General features: G+C 34.6%; 1 pseudogene; it reads left to right on the top strand.

Moving 5' to 3' along the window:
* Positions 1–2,915: 2,915 nt before the first annotated feature.
* On the top strand, positions 2,916–10,891 carry LOC121366588 (annotated as a pseudogene).
* Positions 10,892–11,605: the final 714 nt, after the last annotated feature.

Below are 11,605 nucleotides of genomic sequence, written 5' to 3'. Positions count from 1 at the left end.
TGAAATACCTTCTGAAACAGCCAATACTTAAACAAGAACCAATGTTTGCATATAATTTAGGATGCACCATCATACCCTAATTTTGAGAACCAGCTGGCTGTCATTGCCAAGGACGAGTTTTCCTAGCATCTTCATGACCTGCTTTATTCCATCATGGAAGTACTCATGGTCTAAATGGGATCTGCCTCATCTGAGCTTCAATAGTTCTGACAACAGGAGTAACCCAAGGCAAACCTGCATCATTTACGATAAGCGACATAACAATAGATATTAGAGACATAACAACAGTCAAAGCATTGACCACGAAGACAAACAATGACACTGAAAGAACGTAACAAAATCACTATACAATGTAGTTGCAATACAATGCTGAACAAAACTCACAAAAGCCAACAATATATGTAGTGTTTTGTGATCTACTATGATGGGTATGCATAGTCAACTATATCACATATGATTGGTACATGGGTCTTCGACAATGAAGTTAAGTAGAAGAGTTTTGAGTTTCTGATGTTTCACAAGAGCCTTCAAAAACATACATCAATGAATTTTCATCACATCAATTTAATACATTAGACAGTTTAACATAACTATGTTAAAAGCATTTGTAAAGATTCTTTACTTCCAGGGGGGGTGGTGACCCAGCAATTCTGGCAGTGGAGTGTATAGTCTCATTGAGTGGGATGACATTATCACTTTACCTTTTTTGATTTTAGTAATCTTACCTATGGATAATTGGTTGCCAACTATATTATTTTGTGTTACTTGGTTTTTTGTTTTCATTGTCTCTTCTTTCTATAAAATATTGTTGGCCACCATGTCTGCACGGCTTCCAATACTAACTTTATACTCTTGCTAACTAGGGGTGTAACTATCATTCTCAATGCTGGGTAGGCCGGGTTTGAGGAGTTTGACTAGCCATATTTGTAAACTGTAATATAAAGCTGTGTAACTATGAGGTAATTCTACAGATAGAATATATATTTATATTTCATACCTCCAACTGCTAGGTTGACTTTTTGTGGGGTGAGTTTTGTCGTCTGTTAAATCGTAGGTCTAACACGTCCAAAAACAGGATCTGGAGATAGCTGTTTTTTTCGACTTCCCTGAAAGGATAGACTCTTTTGCCATTGGGTGTCTCTATTTGTGTTTAAAGTGGGGTGCACTTATTTATTTTAACTGTCTCTGTAATGGCTAAATGCTGAAATCTCGCAAGAATGGTTGCAGTTGTGTGGAGTGGTACGCGTGGCAGTAGTCTCGACATTGTCAAGTTCACATTCTAAATAGTAGTAAACATTGAGTTTATGCCATCGTCGTGTGGAGGTTGAAAAACGCAATCTGCAACCCGTGTTCAAGGAACATAGCCTTGGGTAGACAAAGAAAAGAAAATCGAGGGTCAAGATGAGAGCGCTCTTTTGCCATCTAATAGGTACTGTCGCCTGTATTGCACTATTACGGATCATAGTTCTAATGGACACTGGTTTGAAACCACAATAAGCCTTCAGAATCAAGATCTGTTGCCAGGTTTGGGCTTCTCTAAATGGGTGGTACAAACTGAAGCATCGTAGTCCTACAGAGATAAATATTGGAGATGGATAATCTATCTCTTAGCTCCAACACACAGTGACTGGTTTTAGACGTATCAATACATCATCTATGTCAAGGTGTTACAGAAGACGAGCTAGTACTCGTGTCAAGATTAGATCAGTCTCCAAATAGTAAAAGTAATGAAAGAGGGTCATCAACGGTTACCCAAGAGACTACTACTCCAGATGTATTAGTTTAAAAGGAGTTATTCTGAGAGGAAAGAAAATGATTTTGAAGAGTCACTAACCAAAAAAGTGAAAGATCTAATCAGAGTCCCTAGGGACAGGACTAGTAATAAAATTACATTATCTCCAGCTCCGCTCTCGCGATGAGTGGTCCTCAAGAGCAGTGCCCTCATTGTCAATGTAATTTTAACATCATTTGATCAGGCTAATACACATGGGGGTAAAATTTGTCAGTCTACTAGTCAACATGTTGACATTCCTGATGGGTATGTTTCTATCATAATACTTATGAGATATAATTGTTGTTCTTTGTCTGTAGACCTATTGGGGGGGGTATTAACTGAAATGTATTTATTGTTGTGAAGAGTATCCACTTACCAGAGCTAATAGAACACACATCATTTGTTTAAAAAAAAAAAGAGTATGTAGTGTCTTATTTTGCAGAGCTTTCAACCCTCATACACTGCATGTTTGACACATGGAATCATAATCATTACTAAAGACTAGATGAGGCAAGGGTATTTTTTATATTGTTTTCCAATTAGATTGATAGTAGTATACTGTATACCAGGATTTATTGGCGACGATAAAACTTGGTGGAATTGTAAAATTTATAATTGGCGAGATTAATTTGATGAACATGTCTTGTTACCACACCCACTTTAATGAAATAAAATAGATTTGATTCTGTTGTTAGAGCTACCATGATGTATGAAATGTGAATGGAAATGCTATTGTTTGGAGAAAACTTACCTTGTGTAGCAGAGCCAAGTAATACAGTGGGATCAATATGCTGTGGTGTGGCAATATGTGATAAAATTTTGACTGTTATTTAATTTGGTGATTTTTCTGAAATTTGCTAACTTTTATCAGTCGCCAATAATACTGGTGTACGGTATTACCTGCTTGATTTGGGTAATTAGTTGGCTCAATCATGACCTTGGTAATCTCACTGTTTGTGACAATTTACTCATTTTAGTAACAAAAGGTTGAAAACTCTGCATTGGTTATTGTTAACAAGTACATGATGGTTTAGCATTTTCAATGTCAAATATTTAGACAAAATAGGATTGAATGAGCTCGGAATCAGTTTAAATTGTTCACTGATAGTAATTGCTAACTTAACTGTTAAAATTTCTGTAGATTACAACTGTGGATGAATTGGAAGTACACAAGAAACTTGAAGAAAGATTCAAAGAAGATGTATTAGTTGAAAAGGAGTTATTCTGAGAGAAAGAAAATGATTTTGAAGAACCACTAACCAAAAAAGTGAAAGAGTCTAATCAGAGTCCTATGGACAGGATACTGGTTAAATAAATGTTATACATTATCTCCAGCTCCCTCTCTCTCGTGAGTTGTCTCAAGAGCAGTGCCCTCATTGTCAATGTAAATTTTAAACATCATTGATCTAATACAACATGTTAAAATTTGTCAGTCTACTAGTCAACAGTTGACATTCCTGATGGGTATGTTTCTATCATAATACTTATAGGATAAATTTGTTCTTTGTCTGTAGACCCTATTGAATTAACTGAATGTATTTATTGTGTGAAGAGTATCCCATTACAGAGCTAATAGAACACACATCAATTTGTCTAAAGAAAAAAAGAGAAGTATGTAGCTTCTTATATTGCAGAGCTTTCAACCCTCATACACTGCATGTTTTGAAATAAGTAATTCATAATCATTACTAAAGACTAGATGAAGCAAGGTATGTTTCCAATTAGAGTGATAGTAGTAATATTTACCTGCTTGATTTGGGTAACTAGTTGGTTTCAATCATGACCGTGGTAATCTCAGTGGTTGTGACAATATTACTCACTCATTTTGTTTAAAAAAGTACATGATGGTTTAGCATTTTCAATGTCAAATGTTTAGACACAAATAGGATTGGATGAGCTGGAAATCAGTTTAAATTGTTTTACTGATAGTAATTGCTGTTAACATTTCTGTAGATTACAACTGTGGAGGAATTGGAAGTACAAGAGAAGGAAGAAAGAGTCAAAGAAGGGGCTGAACCTCTTGAACGATGCATGATGTTTTTCTGTGACTTTCCACTGAGTAGCTCATTAGCCACGCTCTCATTGCACTGGAGACTTGTTAGGCTCAAGAGAACGTTTTAAGGACTTTCTACCATCTGCACATGATGTCAGCTGAACAATTATTAGGATTCACTATAACTCTAATTATTAGGTTGATGCACTTACTATGTCAGTGCTAACATCCACACAACAAGAAGCAGTTGATTATTGTTCGACAAATTTCACAAAAAGAAGCTAGTGAAGATTATCCTGATCTTTGTCTGAGATTTATTAACTTAGGTACACACCCAAGACTTGCAGAAGTAAGAGATTGAGAAGTGTTCTTATCTCTTTCACTAGGTGTATAATTCCCTCTTGTTTTCGAGTGCTGCCACTGGGTTAGAAATAGTGCTCCAATAATTATTCACATTAATTTGGATAGGGTGCTGCATCATTTTAGTAAAAGATACTCATTATCGTAATTTATTTGAGATTGGTTCAGGTGGTGGGTCTTGTGACCACAGTGCAAGAAGAGGATGGGAAGTGAGAACTTTAATTAAAATGTTCTAAATGCAACTAATTGACTAACTTAAGGAATTGTGAGTGTTTGAGGGTATGTCTTTCTTCTAGAACAATATTTTCAATAATATATACGACAGCAGTCTACCTATGGAGAGAGTAAAGTATGGGGTATTGAATATTGTTGGGACCCTCATGGAGTTCGGTGCTGTTACTCATATGGAGACTCTTTCTTTCAAGTATATTTTGCAATAATTTTTGTCTTTTAAATATGCCTATCTCTCTAGTTGAAAAAAAGTTCGTCTACGTACTACTTTTGCTTCCATGGACACATCATCATCATCAGTCAAACTCTCTTGTTGTGAACATTATGGTAATGTTCTTAATGAATATTCTGATCCTGAATTGACAGCAGTAAAGTTACATTGCACACACTTACCAACAGGTGGTATGACATCCAAGAATATGATGTATAGATACTTGATGTGGCCACTCAACGCAAACCATATATGAAATCAACAATGATCACACATTACAAGGAGGTACAGCCCATTGTGTCATGGTAATGCTATATTACTTCTTTAGGCTACAAATACATGGACCAGTGTGCCTCTCAGAAAATGTGACTGTATTGTTGTTAATGGTCGTCAAACCGTGGAAACCGTAGAATTGAGAAGTTATTAGACAAGTTTGTGAAAAGAACAAATGTAACTTGATATGGATTGGCAAAGACAGAGATAGTCCTCATGATGGTGGTCTTAAGCTGGGGTGGATTAGGTCCAAGTCATTATGATGATATGATGATGACTCAGAAGAAGTGTATTACAGTGAAGATGATTATGACTCCCCCCCACATTATGGGGGGTATCTCATCACTATTACCCTACAAAAAAATCCATTTTCATTGAATTTTTTTTTTTTTTAAAAAATAATGACATTTCTATTGACTAGGTGTTTCTAAATCATTTGTATGCTTTTTGTTCATCTTTAGAAAAACATCGGGATGGTTGATGAAGCTGCATAATTTATTTAAAACATGTTTTTGATAACCATGTTTACTTACAGAGTTAGCTACAGTTAGCCATTGTAATGTGCGAATATTATCATCATCTGCTGAAAAGGTTGTGTATCCCAGCACCAGTGATGTAGATAAGAGAATTGTGATTCAATAGACATCCTTGATTTGACCTATCTGATAGGACAATACCTATACAATTAACAAATCATAGCAATTACTTGCTATATAAGAGGTACCTTTGTATTTCTTGTGTAGTTGTAATTGTATGCCTAGTAATGGCCTGCCACGTAAAGAAGCTGAAAGAAAGAACTAACAAGCACATTATTCATGCTATTCAAAACATACCTATTGTACAATAATGGGAAATGGGTTTTTGTCCTTAACTTTCTTTTGTGAGTTTTTTTTTTACCCATCAAGATCCAAAATCTTAAACAATTTTTTCAAAATGTTACATGTTCCAGGTCAATAGCTTCCTTTGACACTTCACTATAATTTTATTATTACTACAAATTCTTTTGTGTTTAGAGCCATGATTTAAAAACAAAGACAAAGAAATATTTTTGGGAACAGTTTTTTAATGACAAGTATATTAAATATGGCTTAACATAGACCTACCTTTCTCTCCATTTGCCATAGTTTGGGAGTATTTGCAACCATTGGCTCAAATAGCTATGACATTTACATCTTGCTCCCTGCCTCATTTCTGACATGACATGGCAAAGAGTGGACACATGAAATTGGGTGTGGTCTCAGTAAGAAAGTCAGAGAGGTATACCGTCTTTCACTTGCCCAGACATCAAACTGTATAAAGCAAAAAGTTTTAAACTAGTACAGAGATTAAGCTTCTCTTCAGATAGTTTTCTTAGATAGTATTAATGAATGAACATACCCGTTTATTTAAGGCGGGACAACGCTGATTGTCCGTATTACTCCGTATACTGCTTAACTTGTGCCATACAGACAATCAGACACCATGGAAGATCAAGTAAGTTTTCAAGACACTAATTTTGCAAAAGACATAACTCGACATTTCTTTTTACAGTTAGTGCAACTAGAACTGCTGTGTCAGCAGTTATACGAGTCTAATGACATGGCTGCCAGACAGCAGGCTGAAAAGACATTAGTAGCCTTCTCAGAGTCACCTAACTCTTTACCTCAGTGTCGATACTACTTGAAAACTCACAAGTGAGATTTTTTAGGAGTTAATTTTAATTTTTATGTTTCTGATCCTATGTAGTCTCCTTATGCATTACTATTAGCAGCGTCTACTCTAACAAAGTTAGTGACTAGTCCTACAAGCTCATTGTCAGCTCAAGATCGACTTCAATTAAGTAAGTCCTATATGTGTTAATAGAAACATCATCTGGGTTCTATTCTTTGCCTTTACTCAATATTTCTTGGAGCTCATTTTAGTCCTAATTTTTCTTCTTCAGGGAGGATTATGTTCTCCGGTATTTAAGTTCTCGTGTTGGATTAGCTGATTATGTAACGCGAGCATTAGTCCAGTTAGTTGCTCGTATTAGTAAACATGGCTGGTTTGACTCAGATAAAAACAAAGGGTTTTTTATTTCGTGATATTTTGGATGAAGTTAGTACATTTCTACAGGTAAGGATATTTCAATTATCCTGATGGATTGACAGTTGTCGTTTTAATTCTTCATTTAGGATCTGTTTGCTCATTGTGTTGTTGGTATTCAACTTTTTATATGAGTTAGTACAGGAAATGAATACATTAGAAAGTACACGCTCATTGGCAAAACATCGTAAAGTGGCAGGATCCTTTCGAGATGAATCCCTCTTTAATATTTTTACACTCTCTTGTACTTTACTGAGGCAAATTAACATTGCTGATGACCAACAGGTAAATAATATTACATTATAAAATATTTACTAAATATTGTTCTGTTTTTATTATGATCTACCAAAGATAGAATATATTCATTCTTTTTAGTCTGTGATAATATTAGCTTTTTTCTATAGCATACTCTCATAGAATGGTTGCTCAAGCTATCTTCAGCTCCATGTTTGTCCTTTGATTTTTATTGGTAACTCCATGATGAGTCATCAGATGACTTAAGTACTGGTCCAGATCCCTACTGGATGGAGACCCTTATTTAGAGAGTTCTCCACTGTACAACTCTTTTTTGGACTCTTTCACTCCACCCCCTCTAAGCTAGCAGCCATAGTAAGTCTATATATAAATATTGTAGAGTATATATATCATATTGTAGTGTGATGTTACTGTTAAAATTTATTGGTTCATTTTGCAGGTGTGTCTCTTGTTTAGTTCAACTAGCTAGTGCTCGACGCTCCCTTTTTAGTGCTGTAGAAAGAGCACAGTATCTTGAACAACTTGTTTAAAGGAGTACAAGGAATATTAGATTCACCCACAGGTAATTAATAAATTAATAACAGGGACATGATATCATTTCATTTAGTCTTTAGCTGATCCCAGATTGTTATCACGAGTTTTGTCGCTTATTAGTTCGTCTTAAATCCAATTATCAATTGGGAGAGCTTATGAAATTAGAACAATATCCTCAATTCTTAGAACTTGTGGCAAAGTTCACAATATCTAGTCTACAAGTTAGTATTATCTCTAATTATGTGACATGTGAACTATTCTATAGAAGTTGGCAGTTTTCAGCAAACAGTGTTCATTACTTACTTAGTTTATGGCAAAAGATGGTAGGTAGCGTTCCTTATGTTCGTTCCCAAGACACTCACTTGCTCAATACTTATGTTCCAGAGGTCAGTAGTTAGAGAAAGAAGGGAAGATAAAATAGATTATTGTGATTAAGTATATATGTCTTGTTTATTGTAGATTGTAAAGGTCTATATCACTTCACGTCTAGACAGTGTAGAGGGTGTAGTCAGAGAAGGATTGGAAGATCCTCTCCGATGATGATACTGGTCTTGGACAACACCTTGACCAATTAAGTATCATAGCTAGGTAAAACACACATAATAATTGTTTTTATTTTACTACATTATGTTTTAGGTGTGATTATCAAAATACATGTGAACTTTTAATATCTTTATTTGATACATCTGCATCAAGTTATCAACAACTATTACAGTCCACTTCAACCAGTGAAGAAGAATTGTCTTTGAGAGAAGGTTAGTCATATGTACAACTTCTCATTGGAAATGGTTCAAATATTACATTTCAGTTAATACATGTCATGATTTCTATGAATTAGTAAAACTTTAATTCACAAACTTACTTGACTTAGTCTCTGTGTTGTTACTACATCTTCTGTTATTCTAATCAGATTTTATGTTTTTGTCAAAGTTTCAAGACCAGTAGCTAACATCTATTATATTTTAGGTCAACTGTCATGGCTGGTTCACTTTATTGGTCATGTAATAGGAGGGCGCATTGCTCACTCTACAACAGGGGCTTATGACAGTATAGATGGACAACTTGTTTGCAGTTATATTGGCAATAGACGACTACTATGTTTTTACCATTCACTATAGAGTATTGCAACTAATGGATTTAACTGATACTCATTTACCGCAAGTATGTATTTTGAATATCTCCTTAGTTTGTACATAAACAGTTAGTATTGAAATATTAAATAAACTATAAGGGTAGACATGATGGGTCACTGTGTGGATTTTTTCTTTCAGAGGGGTTGTGAAACATCTTGACATTGCTGTTATTGGTTTTCTTTGAACAATTTCGCAAGTTTTTATATTGGAGAAATGATGCACAAGTCAGCACAGGTAGGACCAGATCTTAATGACATATTTTTTATAACTTGTTAGGTCTATCGTACCTTAGGGGAGCAATTAGGATTGAATGATGAAACAACAGTACTCAATGTAATTGTTAGAAAATGTAAAGTGCTTTGTAAAGACTTTGTCTATTATTTGTTTGTTTAACAGTGTCACAAACCTCAAATTATGGACTCAGAGTCGATCCATAATGACTAGAACATTGACACTGTTACAAGACTTATCCCTTGGATTTACCAGTGTCAGAAAATTGGTCAAACTTGATTCTATCCAGTTTTTTTTGGCTAACCACACAGTATGTTAACATATCTACATGATGTGTTATTATCATTGTATTTACAGCCAGAACATTTTCCTTTTTTAAGCGTTGTAGCCAGTGCTCGAGTAGATACTCGTTGTCGTACAGTATTTTATACTGCACTAGGTCGATTATTGATGGTAGAGTTAGGAGAAAATGAAGAGCGGTTTGGTCAGTTTATGAGTCCAATCACTGGTACATTATTGACTTAGACTTGTTGCATTTGTTAACTTACTTTTATAGCTACATTAGAACAGATCAAATCTGTTATGAGTAGACTTCAAACAATTGTTAGTGAAGAAGAAATTAAGGTAGGTCGATAACTCTCTTATGTTAAATAATACTGTCCTTATCTGTAGCATATGGTAGTTGGTGCTGCTAGAGATTTACGAGGAATTCTGATTGCTTTTAATAATAAACACAGTTATGTCATGTTCTTTGAATGGATGTATCCTAGTCCCTAATGATAGTCAATGACACAGATATGATGTGACATCAGGGTGATACATCCTTGACTGTTAATAGATACCCTCATTACATTGATATATTCCTGGAAGCATTACGGCTGTGGTACCTGGAACCTTTTGTAACCACACCCACTTTAAAATTGATGTCTGAACTTGCTTTGAATCGGTTTGAATCATTACTATGCATGTGTTAATACACTTGATATTTCTTAGATCACAACGCCTTGCATTTGATGTGACATCTCCAAATGGAGTACTGCTTTTTTCGAGAGGCTTCTAAAAACTATTGTCACTTATGGAGGACAAATCCTCTCTCTAACTGATGTTCCTTCTCAACACCTTTATCCTAGAAAGTATCCTTGCTATCATATCACTTTTATAAACACGTGCACTAATTATATCTTTAACATAATTATAATTAGATTAAAAGGAATATCAATTTGTTTTGGTATCTTACGATCTGCTTTGTGTGGCAGTTATGTTAATTTTGGTGTTCTTAAACTCTATGGAGATACTGCAATGGATAGTGCTATGGATGTATTTATCAAACTGCTAATGTCTTTGCCTCTTAAAAACCTTTTAGTAAGATCATGCTAAGTGAATATGATACAACTATCATTTATGTAGGATTACCCTAAGCTAAGTTCCACATACTATCCATTAATTGAGACACTAACACAGTTTCACATGGACTTCTTGAGTACATTGGAACCAAATGTAAGTATCTGTTTGCTAAGAATTGCACTCTGGTTTTGTTTTTGTAGGTTATTATATACTTATTATCATCATTATCGGAGGGGCTGTCCTCTTTAGGTGAGTCAACTGATACAATTGTTTGGTAGATGTTATAAACTTTGAGTATAGTAGCTATAACTATCTTTGCTTGTTATATATTTGTCTAGATACTGCTGTGTGTACTGGCTGCTGTAGTTCATTAGACCACATTTTGACATACTTGTTTAAAAAGCTCAACAAGCACAAAACCTCTCTTTCATCTTCTCCTACATCAACGTTACTTCAGTTACCTCAAGCCAGACCAGAAATAACTTCAGGTAATATATCCTTTTTATGATCCCTTAGCTTATAGTCATGATATGTATACTTTTGAGAACTTAGGCCTCATAAATTTGTGTATATTTGTAGGAAATACTTCAATCAATTCTTCAAAACTGTTATGTTTGAGAAAATGTCGTATACAGTGGTCTATGTCACGTCCACTACTTGGATTAATACTGCTTAATGAAGAGGTATAGTATTTTAATTTCAATTTATGTTTACATAATAACTCCAAATTATAAAGTATATTATATAAATATTTCCTTATTCATACTTTAAGACACTGCGTGACAGTATTGTGGCTATGCAGCCATCAGATCGTCAAAACTCTATGATGTTATTTTTGATAACTTGATGGACAATATAGAGTACAACTTGTTAACCAGAAATAGAGACAAGTATGTCAACATATAAAATTTATAGTATCACTATATTGTAGGTTTACTCAAAATTTATCTGTGTTCGCCGAGATCTGACTACTTCACTTAAAGACATGCAACAAGCATCGGAGATGATGGTTGAATCTAATTTGCAAATGATGTCATAATTAGTATCATTCTTCTCTTAAAAACCTTTTACTAATTTCAAATCTCCTTCACTGATAATGTAAATAATGTAAATATTGTGTTTTCAATAACCATAAGAAAAACACTCAAAATATTAATATTCACAGAAACAATTAAGAAGTAATGGTCGATGTAAGTTACGTT

The sequence above is a fragment of the Gigantopelta aegis genome, unplaced genomic scaffold (assembly GCF_016097555.1).
Source record: "Gigantopelta aegis isolate Gae_Host unplaced genomic scaffold, Gae_host_genome ctg6311_pilon_pilon, whole genome shotgun sequence".
NCBI classification, from domain to species: domain Eukaryota; kingdom Metazoa; phylum Mollusca; class Gastropoda; order Neomphalida; family Peltospiridae; genus Gigantopelta; species Gigantopelta aegis.
Note: the sequence above shows the minus strand (reverse complement) of the source record. Positions and strands in the feature narration are given on the sequence as shown.